General features: G+C 39.5%; 7 non-coding genes across 7 annotated transcripts; all 7 read right to left on the bottom strand.

Annotated features, from left to right (window-relative positions):
* Positions 1–1,831: 1,831 nt before the first annotated feature.
* Positions 1,832–1,904, bottom strand: TRNAK-UUU (transfer RNA lysine (anticodon UUU)). Its single transcript has one exon. It is a non-coding gene; the product is annotated as a tRNA-Lys (tRNA).
* A 2,636-nt stretch (positions 1,905–4,540) lies between these two features.
* Positions 4,541–4,613, bottom strand: TRNAK-UUU (transfer RNA lysine (anticodon UUU)). Its single transcript has one exon. It is a non-coding gene; the product is annotated as a tRNA-Lys (tRNA).
* Positions 4,614–6,238: 1,625 nt separating this feature from the next.
* Positions 6,239–6,311, bottom strand: TRNAK-UUU (transfer RNA lysine (anticodon UUU)). The gene has a single exon. It is a non-coding gene; the product is annotated as a tRNA-Lys (tRNA).
* A 4,116-nt stretch (positions 6,312–10,427) lies between these two features.
* On the bottom strand, positions 10,428–10,500 carry TRNAK-UUU (transfer RNA lysine (anticodon UUU)). Its single transcript has one exon. It is a non-coding gene; the product is annotated as a tRNA-Lys (tRNA).
* A 1,625-nt stretch (positions 10,501–12,125) lies between these two features.
* Positions 12,126–12,198, bottom strand: TRNAK-UUU (transfer RNA lysine (anticodon UUU)). Its single transcript has one exon. It is a non-coding gene; the product is annotated as a tRNA-Lys (tRNA).
* Positions 12,199–15,973: 3,775 nt separating this feature from the next.
* On the bottom strand, positions 15,974–16,046 carry TRNAK-UUU (transfer RNA lysine (anticodon UUU)). The gene has a single exon. It is a non-coding gene; the product is annotated as a tRNA-Lys (tRNA).
* A 2,607-nt stretch (positions 16,047–18,653) lies between these two features.
* On the bottom strand, positions 18,654–18,726 carry TRNAK-UUU (transfer RNA lysine (anticodon UUU)). The gene has a single exon. It is a non-coding gene; the product is annotated as a tRNA-Lys (tRNA).
* Positions 18,727–18,789: the final 63 nt, after the last annotated feature.

Raw genomic sequence — 18,789 nt, 5'->3', positions numbered from 1 at the left:
TTAGCAAGTACGCCTGAACCCTGGACCCTCAGATTAAAAGTCTGATGCTCTACGGACTGAGCTATCCAGGCTCGGAAAAATGCTCTTTTTAGCTCCTCTAAGGATCTCAACATAAAATATGGAGGTAAAGAAACAAAGCTTTGGTGGAAAATCAAAAATGGGCCCAAAATCTGTTAAACAGACATAGAAGGGTTGTTTACACAAAAACCAAAGATGTTCTCAAGCTGCTTCTATACCCTCAGTTTTGCACAGTAGAATACGACAATAAAGAAGCAAAGACCCAGTGGAAAATCAAAGATGTGCTCAGAATCTGCTAAACAGACATAGAAGGGTTGTTTCCACAAAAACCAAAGATTTTCTCAAGCTGCTTCTAAACCCTCAGTTTTGCACAGTAGAAAACGGCACTGAAGAAGCAAAGACTCAGTGGAAAATCAAAGATGTGCTCAATAAAGACATTTGACAGCTTGCTTTAGCAAGTACGCCTGAACAGTGACTTGAACCCTGGACCCTCAGATTAAAAGTCTGATGCTCTACCGACTGAGGTATCCAGGCTCTGAAAAATGCTCTTTTTAGCTCCTCTAAGCGTCTTTACATAAAATATGGAGGTAAAGAAACAAAGCTTTGGTGGAAAATCAAAAATGTGCCCAAAATCTGTTAAACAAACATAGAAGGGTTGTTTCCACAAAAACCAAAGATGTTCTCAAGCTGCCTCTCTACCCTCAGTTTTGCACAGTAGAAAACGGCACTGAAGAAGCAATGACTCATTGGAAAATCAAAGATGTGCTCAATAAAGATATTTGACAGCTTCCTTTAGCAAGTACGCCTGAACCCTGGACCCTCAGATTAAAAGTCTGATGCTCTACCGACTGAGCTATCCAGGCTCTGAAAAATGCTCTTTTTAGCTCCTCTAAGCATCTCAACATAAAATATGGAGGTAAAGAAACAAAGCTTTGGTGGAAAATCAAAAATGTGCTCAAAATCGGCTAAACAGACATAGAAGGGTTGTTTCTGCAATAACCAAAGATGTTCTTAAGCTGCTTCTATACCCTTGGTTTTGTACAGTAGAACATGGCACTGAAGATGCAAAGACTCAGTGGAAAATCAAAGATGTGCTCAATAAAGACATTTGACAGCTTGCTTTAGCAAGCACACCTGAACGGGGACTTGAACCCTGGACCCTCAGATTAAAAGACTGATGCTCTACCAACTGAGCTATCCAGGCTCGGAAAAATGCTATTTTTAGCTCCTCTAAGCATCTCAACATAAAAAATGGAGGTAAAGAAACAAAGCTTTGGTGGAAAATCAAAAATGTGCCCAAAATCTGTTAAACAGACATAGAAGGGTTGTTTCCACAAAAACCAAAGATGTTCTCAAGCTGCTTCTAAACCCTCAGTTTTGCACAGTAGAAAACGGCACTGAAGAAGCAAAGACTCAGTGGAAAATCAAAGATGTGCTCAATAAAGACATTTGACAGCTTGCTTTAGCAAGTACGCCTGAACAGTGACTTGAACTCTGGACCCTCAGATTAAAAGTCTGATGCTCTACCAACTGAGCTATCCAGGCTCAGAAACCTGTAGTTTTAGCTCTTCTAAGCGTCTCTACAAAGAATATGGAGGTAAAGAAATAAAAGCTTTGGTGGAAAATCAAAAATGTGCCCAAAATCTGTTAAACAAACATAGAAGGGTTGTTTCCACAAAAACCAAAGATGTTCTCAAGCTGCTTCTAAACCCTCAGTTTTGCACAGTAGAATACTACAATAAAGAAGCAAAGACTCAGTGGAAAATCAAAGATGTGCTCAATAAAGACATTTGACAGCTTGCTTTAGCAAGTACGCCTGAACAGGGATTTGAACCCTGGACCCTCAGATTAAAAGTCTGATGCTCTACCGACTGAGCTATCCAGGCTCTGAAAAAAAAAAAGCTCTATTTAGCTCCTCTAAGTGTCTTAACATAAAATATGGAGGTAAAGAAACAAAGCTTTGGTGGAAAATCAAAAATGTGCCCAAAATCTGTTAAACAGACATAGAAGGGTTGTTTCTGCAATAAGCAAAGATGTTCTCAAGCTGCTTCTCTACCCTCAGTTTTGCACAGTAGAACACGACAATAAAGAAGCAGAGACTCAGTGGAAAATCAAAGATGTGCTCAATAAAGACATTTGACAGCTTGCTTTAGCAAGTATGCCTGAACAGTGACTTGAACCCTGGACCCTCAGATTAAAAGTCTGATGTTCTACCGACTGAGCTAACCATGCTCGGAAACCTGTAGTTTTAGCTCTTCTAAGGGTCTCTACAAACAATATGGAGGTAAAGAAATAAAAGCTTTGGTAGAAAATCAAAAATGTGCTCAAAATGTGCTAAACAGACATAGAAGGGTTGTTTCCACAAAAACCAAAGACGTTCTCAAGCTGCTTCTAAAGCTTCAGATTTGCACAGTAGAAAACGGCACTGAAGAAGCAATGACTCAGTGGAAAATCAAAGATGTGCTCAATAAACATATTTGACAGCTTGCTTTAGCAACTACGCCTGAACCCTGGACCCTCAGATTAAAAGTCTGATGCTCTACCGACTGAGCTATCCAGGCTCTGAAAAATGCTCTTTTTAGCTCCTCTAAGCATCTCAACATAAAATATGGAGGTAAAGAAACAAAGCTTTGGTGGAAAATAAAAAATGGGCCCAAAATCTGTTAAACAGACATAGAAGGGTTGTTTCCACAAAAACCAAAGATGTTCTCAAGCTGCTTCTATACCCTTGGTTTTGTACAGTAGAACATGGCACTGAAGATGCAAAGACTCAGTGGAAAATCAAAGATGTGCTCAATAAAGACATTTGACAGCTTGCTTTAGCAAGTACGCCTGAACAGTGACTTGAACCCTGGACCCTCAGATTAAAAGTCTGATACTCTACCAACTGAGCTATCCAGGCTCGGAAACCTGTAGCTTTAGCTCTTCTAAGCGCCTCTACAAACAATATGGAGGTAAAGAAATAAAAGCTTTGGTGGAAAATCAAAAATGTGCCCAAAATCTGTTAAACAAACATAGAAGGGTTGTTTCCACAAAAACCAAATATGTTCTCAAGCTGCTTCTATACCCTCAGTTTTGCACAGTAGAATACGACAATAAAGAAGCAAAGACTCAGTGGAAAATCAAAGATGTGCTCAATAAAGACATTTGACAGCTTGCTTTAGCAAGTACGCCTGAACAGTGACTTGAACTCTGGACCCTCAGATTAAAAGTCTGTTGTTCTACCGACTGAGCTATCCAGGCTCGGAAACCTGTAGTTTTAGCTCTTCTAATGGTCTCTACAAACAATATGGAGGTAAAGAAATAAAAGCTTTGGTGGAAAATCAAAAATGTGCTCAAACTGTGCTAAACAGACATAGAAGGGTTGTTTCCACGAAAACCAAAGATGTTCTCAAGCTGCTTCTAAAGCCTCAGTTTTGCACAGTAGAAAACGGCACTGAAGAAGCAATGACTCAGTGGAAAATCAAAGATGTGCTCAATAAAGATATTTGACAGCTTGCTTTTGCAAGTACGCCTGAACCCTGGACCCTCAGATTAAAAGTCTGATGCTCTACGGACTGAGCTATCCAGGCTCTGAAAAATGCTCTTTTTAGCTCCTCTAAGCATCTCAACATAAAATATGGAGGTAAAGAAACAAAGCTTTGGTGGAAAATCAAAAATGGGCCCAAAATCTGTTAAACAGACATAGAAGGGTTGTTTCCACAAAAACCAAAGATGTTCTCAAGCTGCTTCTATACCCTCAGTTTTGCACAGTAGAACACGACAATAAAGAAGCAAAGACTCAGTGGAAAATCAAAGATGTGCTCAATAAAGACATTTGACAGCTTGCTTTAGCAAGTATGCCTGAACAGTGACTTGAACCCTGGACCCTCAGATTAAAAGTCTGATGTTCTACCGACTGAGCTAACCATGCTCAGAAACCTGTAGTTTTAGCTCTTCTAAGGGTCTCTACAAACAATATAGAGGTAAAGAAATAAAAGCTTTGGTAGAAAATCAAAAATGTGCTCAAAATGTGCTAAACAGACATAGAAGGGTTGTTTCCACAAAAACCAAAGACGTTCTCAAGCTGCTTCTAAACCCTCAGTTTTGCACAGTAGAAAACGGCACTGAAGAAGCAAAGACTCAGTGGAAAATCAAAGATGTGCTCAATAAAGACATTTGACAGCTTGCTTTAGCAAGTACGCCTGAACAGTGACTTGAACTCTGGACCCTCAGATTAAAAGTCTGATGCTCTACCAACTGAGCTATCCAGGCTCGGAAACCTGTAGTTTTAGCTCTTCTAAGCGTCTCTACAAAGAATATGGAGGTAAAGAAATAAAAGCTTTGGTGGAAAATCAAAAATGTGCCCAAAATCTGTTAAACAAACATAGAAGGGTTGTTTCCACAAAAACCAAAGATGTTCTCAAGCTGCTTCTAAACCCTCAGTTTTGCACAGTAGAATACTACAATAAAGAAGCAAAGACTCAGTGGAAAATCAAAGATGTGCTCAATAAAGACATTTGACAGCTTGCTTTAGCAAGTACGCCTGAACAGGGATTTGAACCCTGGACCCTCAGATTAAAAGTCTGATGCTCTACCGACTGAGCTATCCAGGCTCTGAAAAAAAAAAGCTCTATTTAGCTCCTCTAAGTGTCTTAACATAAAATATGGAGGTAAAGAAACAAAAGCTTTGGTGGAAAATCAAAAATGTGCCCAAAATCTGTTAAACAGACATAGAAGGGTTGTTTCTGCAATAACCAAAGATGTTCTCAAGCTGCTTCTCTACCCTCAGTTTTGCACAGTAGAACACGACAATAAAGAAGCAGAGACTCAGTGGAAAATCAAAGATGTGCTCAATAAAGACATTTGACAGCTTGCTTTAGCAAGTATGCCTGAACAGTGACTTGAACCCTGGACCCTCAGATTAAAAGTCTGATGTTCTACCGACTGAGCTAACCATGCTCGGAAACCTGTAGTTTTAGCTCTTCTAAGGGTCTCTACAAACAATATGGAGGTAAAGAAATAAAAGCTTTGGTAGAAAATCAAAAATGTGCTCAAAATGTGCTAAACAGACATAGAAGGGTTGTTTCCACAAAAACCAAAGACGTTCTCAAGCTGCTTCTAAAGCTTCAGATTTGCACAGTAGAAAACGGCACTGAAGAAGCAATGACTCAGTGGAAAATCAAAGATGTGCTCAATAAAGATATTTGACAGCTTGCTTTTGCAAGTACGCCTGAACCCTGGACCCTCAGATTAAAAGTCTGATGCTCTACGGACTGAGCTATCCAGGCTCTGAAAAATGCTCTTTTTAGCTCCTCTAAGCATCTCAACATAAAATATGGAGGTAAAGAAACAAAGCTTTGGTGGAAAATCAAAAATGGGCCCAAAATCTGTTAAACAGACATAGAAGGGTTGTTTCCACAAAAACCAAAGATGTTCTCAAGCTGCTTCTATACCCTCAGTTTTGCACAGTAGAACACGACAATAAAGAAGCAAAGACTCAGTGGAAAATCAAAGATGTGCTCAATAAAGACATTTGACAGCTTGCTTTAGCAAGTATGCCTGAACAGTGACTTGAACCCTGGACCCTCAGATTAAAAGTCTGATGTTCTACCGACTGAGCTAACCATGCTCAGAAACCTGTAGTTTTAGCTCTTCTAAGGGTCTCTACAAACAATATAGAGGTAAAGAAATAAAAGCTTTGGTAGAAAATCAAAAATGTGCTCAAAATGTGCTAAACAGACATAGAAGGGTTGTTTCCACAAAAACCAAAGACGTTCTCAAGCTGCTTCTAAACCCTCAGTTTTGCACAGTAGAAAACGGCACTGAAGAAGCAAAGACTCAGTGGAAAATCAAAGATGTGCTCAATAAAGACATTTGACAGCTTGCTTTAGCAAGTACGCCTGAACAGTGACTTGAACTCTGGACCCTCAGATTAAAAGTCTGATGCTCTACCAACTGAGCTATCCAGGCTCGGAAACCTGTAGTTTTAGCTCTTCTAAGCGTCTCTACAAAGAATATGGAGGTAAAGAAATAAAAGCTTTGGTGGAAAATCAAAAATGTGCCCAAAATCTGTTAAACAAACATAGAAGGGTTGTTTCCACAAAAACCAAAGATGTTCTCAAGCTGCTTCTAAACCCTCAGTTTTGCACAGTAGAATACTACAATAAAGAAGCAAAGACTCAGTGGAAAATCAAAGATGTGCTCAATAAAGACATTTGACAGCTTGCTTTAGCAAGTACGCCTGAACAGGGATTTGAACCCTGGACCCTCAGATTAAAAGTCTGATGCTCTACCGACTGAGCTATCCAGGCTCTGAAAAAAAAAAGCTCTATTTAGCTCCTCTAAGTGTCTTAACATAAAATATGGAGGTAAAGAAACAAAAGCTTTGGTGGAAAATCAAAAATGTGCCCAAAATCTGTTAAACAGACATAGAAGGGTTGTTTCTGCAATAACCAAAGATGTTCTCAAGCTGCTTCTCTACCCTCAGTTTTGCACAGTAGAACACGACAATAAAGAAGCAGAGACTCAGTGGAAAATCAAAGATGTGCTCAATAAAGACATTTGACAGCTTGCTTTAGCAAGTATGCCTGAACAGTGACTTGAACCCTGGACCCTCAGATTAAAAGTCTGATGTTCTACCGACTGAGCTAACCATGCTCGGAAACCTGTAGTTTTAGCTCTTCTAAGGGTCTCTACAAACAATATGGAGGTAAAGAAATAAAAGCTTTGGTAGAAAATCAAAAATGTGCTCAAAATGTGCTAAACAGACATAGAAGGGTTGTTTCCACAAAAACCAAAGACGTTCTCAAGCTGCTTCTAAAGCTTCAGATTTGCACAGTAGAAAACGGCACTGAAGAAGCAATGACTCAGTGGAAAATCAAAGATGTGCTCAATAAACATATTTGACAGCTTGCTTTAGCAACTACGCCTGAACCCTGGACCCTCAGATTAAAAGTCTGATGCTCTACCGACTGAGCTATCCAGGCTCTGAAAAATGCTCTTTTTAGCTCCTCTAAGCATCTCAACATAAAATATGGAGGTAAAGAAACAAAGCTTTGGTGGAAAATAAAAAATGGGCCCAAAATCTGTTAAACAGACATAGAAGGGTTGTTTCCACAAAAACCAAAGATGTTCTCAAGCTGCTTCTATACCCTTGGTTTTGTACAGTAGAACATGGCACTGAAGATGCAAAGACTCAGTGGAAAATCAAAGATGTGCTCAATAAAGACATTTGACAGCTTGCTTTAGCAAGTACGCCTGAACAGTGACTTGAACCCTGGACCCTCAGATTAAAAGTCTGATGCTCTACCAACTGAGCTATCCAGGCTCGGAAACCTGTAGCTTTAGCTCTTCTAAGCGCCTCTACAAACAATATGGAGGTAAAGAAATAAAAGCTTTGGTGGAAAATCAAAAATGTGCCCAAAATCTGTTAAACAAACATAGAAGGGTTGTTTCCACAAAAACCAAAGATGTTCTCAAGCTGCTTCTATACCCTCAGTTTTGCACAGTAGAATACGACAATAAAGAAGCAAAGACTCAGTGGAAAATCAAAGATGTGCTCAATAAAGACATTTGACAGCTTGCTTTAGCAAGTACGCCTGAACAGTGACTTGAACTCTGGACCCTCAGATTAAAAGTCTGTTGTTCTACCGACTGAGCTATCCAGGCTCGGAAACCTGTAGTTTTAGCTCTTCTAATGGTCTCTACAAACAATATGGAGGTAAAGAAATAAAAGCTTTGGTGGAAAATCAAAAATGTGCTCAAACTGTGCTAAACAGACATAGAAGGGTTGTTTCCACAAAAACCAAAGATGTTCTCAAGCTGCTTCTAAAGCCTCAGTTTTGCACAGTAGAAAACGGCACTGAAGAAGCAATGACTCAGTGGAAAATCAAAGATGTGCTCAATAAAGATATTTGACAGCTTGCTTTAGCAAGTACGCCTGAACCCTGGACCCTCAGATTAAAAGTCTGATGCTCTACGGACTGAGCTATCCAGGCTCGGAAAAATGCTCTTTTTAGCTCCTCTAAGGATCTCAACATAAAATATGGAGGTAAAGAAACAAAGCTTTGGTGGAAAATCAAAAATGGGCCCAAAATCTGTTAAACAGACATAGAAGGGTTGTTTACACAAAAACCAAAGATGTTCTCAAGCTGCTTCTATACCCTCAGTTTTGCACAGTAGAATACGACAATAAAGAAGCAAAGACCCAGTGGAAAATCAAAGATGTGCTCAGAATCTGCTAAACAGACATAGAAGGGTTGTTTCCACAAAAACCAAAGATTTTCTCAAGCTGCTTCTAAACCCTCAGTTTTGCACAGTAGAAAACGGCACTGAAGAAGCAAAGACTCAGTGGAAAATCAAAGATGTGCTCAATAAAGACATTTGACAGCTTGCTTTAGCAAGTACGCCTGAACAGTGACTTGAACCCTGGACCCTCAGATTAAAAGTCTGATGCTCTACCGACTGAGGTATCCAGGCTCTGAAAAATGCTCTTTTTAGCTCCTCTAAGCGTCTTTACATAAAATATGGAGGTAAAGAAACAAAGCTTTGGTGGAAAATCAAAAATGTGCCCAAAATCTGTTAAACAAACATAGAAGGGTTGTTTCCACAAAAACCAAAGATGTTCTCAAGCTGCCTCTATACCCTCAGTTTTGCACAGTAGAAAACGGCACTGAAGAAGCAATGACTCATTGGAAAATCAAAGATGTGCTCAATAAAGATATTTGACAGCTTCCTTTAGCAAGTACGCCTGAACCCTGGACCCTCAGATTAAAAGTCTGATGCTCTACCGACTGAGCTATCCAGGCTCTGAAAAATGCTCTTTTTAGCTCCTCTAAGCATCTCAACATAAAATATGGAGGTAAAGAAACAAAGCTTTGGTGGAAAATCAAAAATGTGCTCAAAATCGGCTAAACAGACATAGAAGGGTTGTTTCTGCAATAACCAAAGATGTTCTTAAGCTGCTTCTATACCCTTGGTTTTGTACAGTAGAACATGGCACTGAAGATGCAAAGACTCAGTGGAAAATCAAAGATGTGCTCAATAAAGACATTTGACTGCTTGCTTTAGCAAGTACGCCTGAACAGTGACTTGAACTCTGGACCCTCAGATTAAAAGTCTGTTGTTCTACCGACTGAGCTATCCAGGCTCGGAAACCTGTAGTTTTAGCTCTTCTAATGGTCTCTACAAACAATATGGAGGTAAAGAAATAAAAGCTTTGGTGGAAAATCAAAAATGTGCTCAAACTGTGCTAAACAGACATAGAAGGGTTGTTTCCACGAAAACCAAAGATGTTCTCAAGCTGCTTCTAAAGCCTCAGTTTTGCACAGTAGAAAACGGCACTGAAGAAGCAATGACTCAGTGGAAAATCAAAGATGTGCTCAATAAAGATATTTGACAGCTTGCTTTTGCAAGTACGCCTGAACCCTGGACCCTCAGATTAAAAGTCTGATGCTCTACGGACTGAGCTATCCAGGCTCTGAAAAATGCTCTTTTTAGCTCCTCTAAGCATCTCAACATAAAATATGGAGGTAAAGAAACAAAGCTTTGGTGGAAAATCAAAAATGGGCCCAAAATCTGTTAAACAGACATAGAAGGGTTGTTTCCACAAAAACCAAAGATGTTCTCAAGCTGCTTCTATACCCTCAGTTTTGCACAGTAGAACACGACAATAAAGAAGCAAAGACTCAGTGGAAAATCAAAGATGTGCTCAATAAAGACATTTGACAGCTTGCTTTAGCAAGTATGCCTGAACAGTGACTTGAACCCTGGACCCTCAGATTAAAAGTCTGATGTTCTACCGACTGAGCTAACCATGCTCAGAAACCTGTAGTTTTAGCTCTTCTAAGGGTCTCTACAAACAATATAGAGGTAAAGAAATAAAAGCTTTGGTAGAAAATCAAAAATGTGCTCAAAATGTGCTAAACAGACATAGAAGGGTTGTTTCCACAAAAACCAAAGACGTTCTCAAGCTGCTTCTAAACCCTCAGTTTTGCACAGTAGAAAACGGCACTGAAGAAGCAAAGACTCAGTGGAAAATCAAAGATGTGCTCAATAAAGACATTTGACAGCTTGCTTTAGCAAGTACGCCTGAACAGTGACTTGAACTCTGGACCCTCAGATTAAAAGTCTGATGCTCTACCAACTGAGCTATCCAGGCTCGGAAACCTGTAGTTTTAGCTCTTCTAAGCGTCTCTACAAAGAATATGGAGGTAAAGAAATAAAAGCTTTGGTGGAAAATCAAAAATGTGCCCAAAATCTGTTAAACAAACATAGAAGGGTTGTTTCCACAAAAACCAAAGATGTTCTCAAGCTGCTTCTAAACCCTCAGTTTTGCACAGTAGAATACTACAATAAAGAAGCAAAGACTCAGTGGAAAATCAAAGATGTGCTCAATAAAGACATTTGACAGCTTGCTTTAGCAAGTACGCCTGAACAGGGATTTGAACCCTGGACCCTCAGATTAAAAGTCTGATGCTCTACCGACTGAGCTATCCAGGCTCTGAAAAAAAAAAGCTCTATTTAGCTCCTCTAAGTGTCTTAACATAAAATATGGAGGTAAAGAAACAAAAGCTTTGGTGGAAAATCAAAAATGTGCCCAAAATCTGTTAAACAGACATAGAAGGGTTGTTTCTGCAATAACCAAAGATGTTCTCAAGCTGCTTCTCTACCCTCAGTTTTGCACAGTAGAACACGACAATAAAGAAGCAGAGACTCAGTGGAAAATCAAAGATGTGCTCAATAAAGACATTTGACAGCTTGCTTTAGCAAGTATGCCTGAACAGTGACTTGAACCCTGGACCCTCAGATTAAAAGTCTGATGTTCTACCGACTGAGCTAACCATGCTCGGAAACCTGTAGTTTTAGCTCTTCTAAGGGTCTCTACAAACAATATGGAGGTAAAGAAATAAAAGCTTTGGTAGAAAATCAAAAATGTGCTCAAAATGTGCTAAACAGACATAGAAGGGTTGTTTCCACAAAAACCAAAGACGTTCTCAAGCTGCTTCTAAAGCTTCAGATTTGCACAGTAGAAAACGGCACTGAAGAAGCAATGACTCAGTGGAAAATCAAAGATGTGCTCAATAAAGATATTTGACAGCTTGCTTTTGCAAGTACGCCTGAACCCTGGACCCTCAGATTAAAAGTCTGATGCTCTACGGACTGAGCTATCCAGGCTCTGAAAAATGCTCTTTTTAGCTCCTCTAAGCATCTCAACATAAAATATGGAGGTAAAGAAACAAAGCTTTGGTGGAAAATCAAAAATGGGCCCAAAATCTGTTAAACAGACATAGAAGGGTTGTTTCCACAAAAACCAAAGATGTTCTCAAGCTGCTTCTATACCCTCAGTTTTGCACAGTAGAACACGACAATAAAGAAGCAAAGACTCAGTGGAAAATCAAAGATGTGCTCAATAAAGACATTTGACAGCTTGCTTTAGCAAGTATGCCTGAACAGTGACTTGAACCCTGGACCCTCAGATTAAAAGTCTGATGTTCTACCGACTGAGCTAACCATGCTCAGAAACCTGTAGTTTTAGCTCTTCTAAGGGTCTCTACAAACAATATAGAGGTAAAGAAATAAAAGCTTTGGTAGAAAATCAAAAATGTGCTCAAAATGTGCTAAACAGACATAGAAGGGTTGTTTCCACAAAAACCAAAGACGTTCTCAAGCTGCTTCTAAACCCTCAGTTTTGCACAGTAGAAAACGGCACTGAAGAAGCAAAGACTCAGTGGAAAATCAAAGATGTGCTCAATAAAGACATTTGACAGCTTGCTTTAGCAAGTACGCCTGAACAGTGACTTGAACTCTGGACCCTCAGATTAAAAGTCTGATGCTCTACCAACTGAGCTATCCAGGCTCGGAAACCTGTAGTTTTAGCTCTTCTAAGCGTCTCTACAAAGAATATGGAGGTAAAGAAATAAAAGCTTTGGTGGAAAATCAAAAATGTGCCCAAAATCTGTTAAACAAACATAGAAGGGTTGTTTCCACAAAAACCAAAGATGTTCTCAAGCTGCTTCTAAACCCTCAGTTTTGCACAGTAGAATACTACAATAAAGAAGCAAAGACTCAGTGGAAAATCAAAGATGTGCTCAATAAAGACATTTGACAGCTTGCTTTAGCAAGTACGCCTGAACAGGGATTTGAACCCTGGACCCTCAGATTAAAAGTCTGATGCTCTACCGACTGAGCTATCCAGGCTCTGAAAAAAAAAAGCTCTATTTAGCTCCTCTAAGTGTCTTAACATAAAATATGGAGGTAAAGAAACAAAAGCTTTGGTGGAAAATCAAAAATGTGCCCAAAATCTGTTAAACAGACATAGAAGGGTTGTTTCTGCAATAACCAAAGATGTTCTCAAGCTGCTTCTCTACCCTCAGTTTTGCACAGTAGAACACGACAATAAAGAAGCAGAGACTCAGTGGAAAATCAAAGATGTGCTCAATAAAGACATTTGACAGCTTGCTTTAGCAAGTATGCCTGAACAGTGACTTGAACCCTGGACCCTCAGATTAAAAGTCTGATGTTCTACCGACTGAGCTAACCATGCTCGGAAACCTGTAGTTTTAGCTCTTCTAAGGGTCTCTACAAACAATATGGAGGTAAAGAAATAAAAGCTTTGGTAGAAAATCAAAAATGTGCTCAAAATGTGCTAAACAGACATAGAAGGGTTGTTTCCACAAAAACCAAAGACGTTCTCAAGCTGCTTCTAAAGCTTCAGATTTGCACAGTAGAAAACGGCACTGAAGAAGCAATGACTCAGTGGAAAATCAAAGATGTGCTCAATAAACATATTTGACAGCTTGCTTTAGCAACTACGCCTGAACCCTGGACCCTCAGATTAAAAGTCTGATGCTCTACCGACTGAGCTATCCAGGCTCTGAAAAATGCTCTTTTTAGCTCCTCTAAGCATCTCAACATAAAATATGGAGGTAAAGAAACAAAGCTTTGGTGGAAAATAAAAAATGGGCCCAAAATCTGTTAAACAGACATAGAAGGGTTGTTTCCACAAAAACCAAAGATGTTCTCAAGCTGCTTCTATACCCTTGGTTTTGTACAGTAGAACATGGCACTGAAGATGCAAAGACTCAGTGGAAAATCAAAGATGTGCTCAATAAAGACATTTGACAGCTTGCTTTAGCAAGTACGCCTGAACAGTGACTTGAACCCTGGACCCTCAGATTAAAAGTCTGATGCTCTACCAACTGAGCTATCCAGGCTCGGAAACCTGTAGCTTTAGCTCTTCTAAGCGCCTCTACAAACAATATGGAGGTAAAGAAATAAAAGCTTTGGTGGAAAATCAAAAATGTGCCCAAAATCTGTTAAACAAACATAGAAGGGTTGTTTCCACAAAAACCAAAGATGTTCTCAAGCTGCTTCTATACCCTCAGTTTTGCACAGTAGAATACGACAATAAAGAAGCAAAGACTCAGTGGAAAATCAAAGATGTGCTCAATAAAGACATTTGACAGCTTGCTTTAGCAAGTACGCCTGAACAGTGACTTGAACTCTGGACCCTCAGATTAAAAGTCTGTTGTTCTACCGACTGAGCTATCCAGGCTCGGAAACCTGTAGTTTTAGCTCTTCTAATGGTCTCTACAAACAATATGGAGGTAAAGAAATAAAAGCTTTGGTGGAAAATCAAAAATGTGCTCAAACTGTGCTAAACAGACATAGAAGGGTTGTTTCCACAAAAACCAAAGATGTTCTCAAGCTGCTTCTAAAGCCTCAGTTTTGCACAGTAGAAAACGGCACTGAAGAAGCAATGACTCAGTGGAAAATCAAAGATGTGCTCAATAAAGATATTTGACAGCTTGCTTTAGCAAGTACGCCTGAACCCTGGACCCTCAGATTAAAAGTCTGATGCTCTACGGACTGAGCTATCCAGGCTCGGAAAAATGCTCTTTTTAGCTCCTCTAAGGATCTCAACATAAAATATGGAGGTAAAGAAACAAAGCTTTGGTGGAAAATCAAAAATGGGCCCAAAATCTGTTAAACAGACATAGAAGGGTTGTTTACACAAAAACCAAAGATGTTCTCAAGCTGCTTCTATACCCTCAGTTTTGCACAGTAGAATACGACAATAAAGAAGCAAAGACCCAGTGGAAAATCAAAGATGTGCTCAGAATCTGCTAAACAGACATAGAAGGGTTGTTTCCACAAAAACCAAAGATTTTCTCAAGCTGCTTCTAAACCCTCAGTTTTGCACAGTAGAAAACGGCACTGAAGAAGCAAAGACTCAGTGGAAAATCAAAGATGTGCTCAATAAAGACATTTGACAGCTTGCTTTAGCAAGTACGCCTGAACAGTGACTTGAACCCTGGACCCTCAGATTAAAAGTCTGATGCTCTACCGACTGAGGTATCCAGGCTCTGAAAAATGCTCTTTTTAGCTCCTCTAAGCGTCTTTACATAAAATATGGAGGTAAAGAAACAAAGCTTTGGTGGAAAATCAAAAATGTGCCCAAAATCTGTTAAACAAACATAGAAGGGTTGTTTCCACAAAAACCAAAGATGTTCTCAAGCTGCCTCTATACCCTCAGTTTTGCACAGTAGAAAACGGCACTGAAGAAGCAATGACTCATTGGAAAATCAAAGATGTGCTCAATAAAGATATTTGACAGCTTCCTTTAGCAAGTACGCCTGAACCCTGGACCCTCAGATTAAAAGTCTGATGCTCTACCGACTGAGCTATCCAGGCTCTGAAAAATGCTCTTTTTAGCTCCTCTAAGCATCTCAACATAAAATATGGAGGTAAAGAAACAAAGCTTTGGTGGAAAATCAAAAATGTGCTCAAAATCGGCTAAACAGACATAGAAGGGTTGTTTCTGCAATAACCAAAGATGTTCTTAAGCTGCTTCTATACCCTTGGTTTTGTACAGTAGAACATGGCACTGAAGATGCAAAGACTCAGTGGAAAATCAAAGATGTGCTCAATAAAGACATTTGACAGCTTGCTTTAGCAAGCACACCTGAACGGGGACTTGAACCCTGGACCCTCAGATTAAAAGACTGATGCTCTACCAACTGAGCTATCCAGGCTCGGAAAAATGCTATTTTTAGCTCCTCTAAGCATCTCAACATAAAAAATGGAGGTAAAGAAACAAAGCTTTGGTGGAAAATCAAAAATGTGCCCAAAATCTGTTAAACAGACATAGAAGGGTTGTTTCCACAAAAACCAAAGATGTTCTCAAGCTGCTTCTAAACCCTCAGTTTTGCACAGTAGAAAACGGCACTGAAGAAGCAAAGACTCATTGGAAAATCAAAGATGTGCTCAATAAAGATATTTGACAGCTTCCTTTAGCAAGTACGCCTGAACCCTGGACCCTCAGATTAAAAGTCTGATGCTCTACCGACTGAGCTATCCAGGCTCTGAAAAATGCTCTTTTTAGCTCCTCTAAGCATCTCAACATAAAATATGGAGGTAAAGAAACAAAGCTTTGGTGGAAAATCAAAAATGTGCTCAAAATCGGCTAAACAGACATAGAAGGGTTGTTTCTGCAATAACCAAAGATGTTCTTAAGCTGCTTCTATACCCTTGGTTTTGTACAGTAGAACATGGCACTGAAGATGCAAAGACTCAGTGGAAAATCAAAGATGTGCTCAATAAAGACATTTGACAGCTTGCTTTAGCAAGTACGCCTGAACAGTGACTTGAACTCTGGACCCTCAGATTAAAAGTCTGATGCTCTACCAACTGAGCTATCCAGGCTCGGAAACCTGTAGTTTTAGCTCTTCTAAGCGTCTCTACAAAGAATATGGAGGTAAAGAAATAAAAGCTTTGGTGGAAAATCAAAAATGTGCCCAAAATCTGTTAAACAAACATAGAAGGGTTGTTTCCACAAAAACCAAAGATGTTCTCAAGCTGCTTCTAAACCCTCAGTTTTGCACAGTAGAATACTACAATAAAGAAGCAAAGACTCAGTGGAAAATCAAAGATGTGCTCAATAAAGACATTTGACAGCTTGCTTTAGCAAGTACGCCTGAACAGGGATTTGAACCCTGGACCCTCAGATTAAAAGTCTGATGCTCTACCGACTGAGCTATCCAGGCTCTGAAAAAAAAAAGCTCTATTTAGCTCCTCTAAGTGTCTTAACATAAAATATGGAGGTAAAGAAACAAAGCTTTGGTGGAAAATCAAAAATGTGCCCAAAATCTGTTCAGGCGTAGTTGCTAAAGCAAGCTGTCAAATATGTTTATTGAGCACATCTTTGATTTTCCACTGAGTCATTGCTTCTTCAGTGCCGTTTTCTACTGTGCAAATCTGAAGCTTTAGAAGCAGCTTGAGAACGTCTTTGGTTTTTGTGGAAACAACCCTTCTATGTCTGTTTAGCACATTTTGAGCACATTTTTGATTTTCTACCAAAGCTTTTATTTCTTTACCTCCATATTGTTTGTAGAGACCCTTAGAAGAGCTAAAACTACAGGTTTCCGAGCATGGTTAGCTCAGTCGGTAGAACATCAGACTTTTAATCTGAGGGTCCAGGGTTCAAGTCACTGTTCAGGCATACTTGCTAAAGCAAGCTGTCAAATGTCTTTATTGAGCACATCTTTGATTTTCCACTGAGTCTCTGCTTCTTTATTGTCGTGTTCTACTGTGCAAAACTGAGGGTAGAGAAGCAGCTTGAGAACATCTTTGTTTTTTGCAGAAACAACCCTTCTGTGTCTGTTTAGCAAATTTTGGGCACATTGTTGATTTTCCAGCAAAGCTTTGTTTCTTTACCTCCATATTTTATGTTAAGACGCTTAGAGGAGCTAAGACTCAGTGGAAAATCAAAGATTTGCTCAATAAAGACATTTGACAGCTTGCTTTAGCAAGTACGCCTGAACAGGGACTTGAACCCTGGACCCTCAGATTAAAAGTCTGATGCTCTACCGACTGAGCTATCCAGGCTCTGAAAAATGATTTTCTTAGCTCCTCTAAGCGTCTTAACATAAAATATGGAGGTAAAGAAACAAAGCTTTGCTGGAAAATCAACAATGTGCCCAAAATTTGCTAAACAGACACAGAAGGGTTGTTTCTGCAAAAAACAAAGATTTTCTCAAGCTGCTTCTATACCCTTGGTTTTGCACAGTAGAACACGACAATAAAGAAGCAAAGACTCAGTGGAAAATCAAAGATTTGCTCAATAAAGACATTTGACAGCTTGCTTTAGCAAGTACGCCTGAACAGGGACTTGAACCCTGGACCCTCAGATTAAAAGTCTGATGCTCTACCGACTGAGCTATCCAGGCTCTGAAAAATGCTCTTCTTAGCTCCTCTAAGCGTCTTAACATAAAATATGGAGGTAAAGAAACAAAGCTTTGCTGGAAAATCAAAAATGTGCTCAAAATCTGCTAAACAGACATAGAAGGGTTGTTTCTGCAATAAGCAAAGATGTTCTCAAGCTGCTTCTATACCCTTGGTTTTGCACAGTAGAACACGGCACTGAAGATGCAGAGACTCAGTGGAAAATCAAAGATGTGCTCAATAAAGACATTTGACAGCTTGCTTTAGCAAGTACGCCTGAACAGGGACTTGAACCCTGGACCCTCAGATTAAAAGTCTGATGCTCTACCGACTGAGCTATCCAGGCTCTGAAAAATGATTTTCTTAGCTCCTCTAAGCGTCTTAACATAAAATATGGAGGTAAAGAAACAAAGCTTTGCTGGAAAATCAACAATGTGCCCAAAATTTGCTAAACAGACACAGAAGGGTTGTTTCTGCAAAAAACAAAGATTTTCTCAAGCTGCTTCTATACCCTTGGTTTTGCACAGTAGAACACGACAATAAAGAAGCAAAGACTCAGTGGAAAATCAAAGATTTGCTCAATAAAGACATTTGACAGCTTGCTTTAGCAAGTACGCCTGAACAGGGACTTGAACCCTGGACCCTCAGATTAAAAGTCTGATGCTCTACCGACTGAGCTATCCAGGCTCTGAAAAATGCTCTTCTTAGCTCCTCTAAGCGTCTTAACATAAAATATGGAGGTAAAGAAACAAAGCTTTGGTGGAAAATCAAAAATGTGCTCAAAATCTGCTAAACAGACATAGAAGGGTTGTTTCTGCAATAAGCAAAGATGCTCTTCTTAGCTCCTCTAAGCGTCTTAACATAAAATATGGAGGTAAAGAAACAAAGCTTTGGTGGAAAATCAAAAATGTGCTCAAAATCTGCTAAACAGACATAGAAGGGTTGTTTCTGCAATAAGCAAAGATGTTCTCAAGCTGCTTCTATACCCTTGGTTTTGCACAGTAGAACACGGCACTGAAGATGCAGAGACTCAGTGGAAAATCAAAGATGTGCTCAATAAAGACATTTGACAGCTTGCTTTAGCAAGTACGCCTGAACAGGGACTTGAACCCTGGACCCTCCGATTAAAAGTCTGATGCTCTACCGACTGAGCTATCCAGGCTCTGAAAAATGATTTTCTTAGCTCCTCTAAGCGTCTTAACATAAAATATGGAGGTAAAGAAACAAAGCTTTGCTGGAAAATCAACAATGTGCCCAAAATTTGCTAAACAGACACAGAAGGGTTGTTTCTGCAAAAAACAAAGATTTTCTCAAGCTGCTTCTATACCCTTGGTTTTACACAGTAGAATACTACAATAAAGAAGCAAAGACTCAGTGGAAAATCAAAGATGTGCTCAATAAAGACATTTGACAGCTTGCTTTAGCAAGTACGCCTGAACAGGGATTTGAACCCTGGACCCTCAGATTAAAAGTCTGATGCTCTACCGACTGAGCTATCCAGGCTCTGAAAAAAAAAAGCTCTATTTAGCTCCTCTAAGTGTCTTAACATAAAATATGGAGGTAAAG

The sequence above is a fragment of the Eleutherodactylus coqui genome, chromosome 7 (assembly GCF_035609145.1).
Source record: "Eleutherodactylus coqui strain aEleCoq1 chromosome 7, aEleCoq1.hap1, whole genome shotgun sequence".
In the NCBI taxonomy this organism is placed as follows: domain Eukaryota; kingdom Metazoa; phylum Chordata; class Amphibia; order Anura; family Eleutherodactylidae; genus Eleutherodactylus; species Eleutherodactylus coqui.
This window is presented reverse-complemented; position numbering and strand designations above follow the sequence as displayed.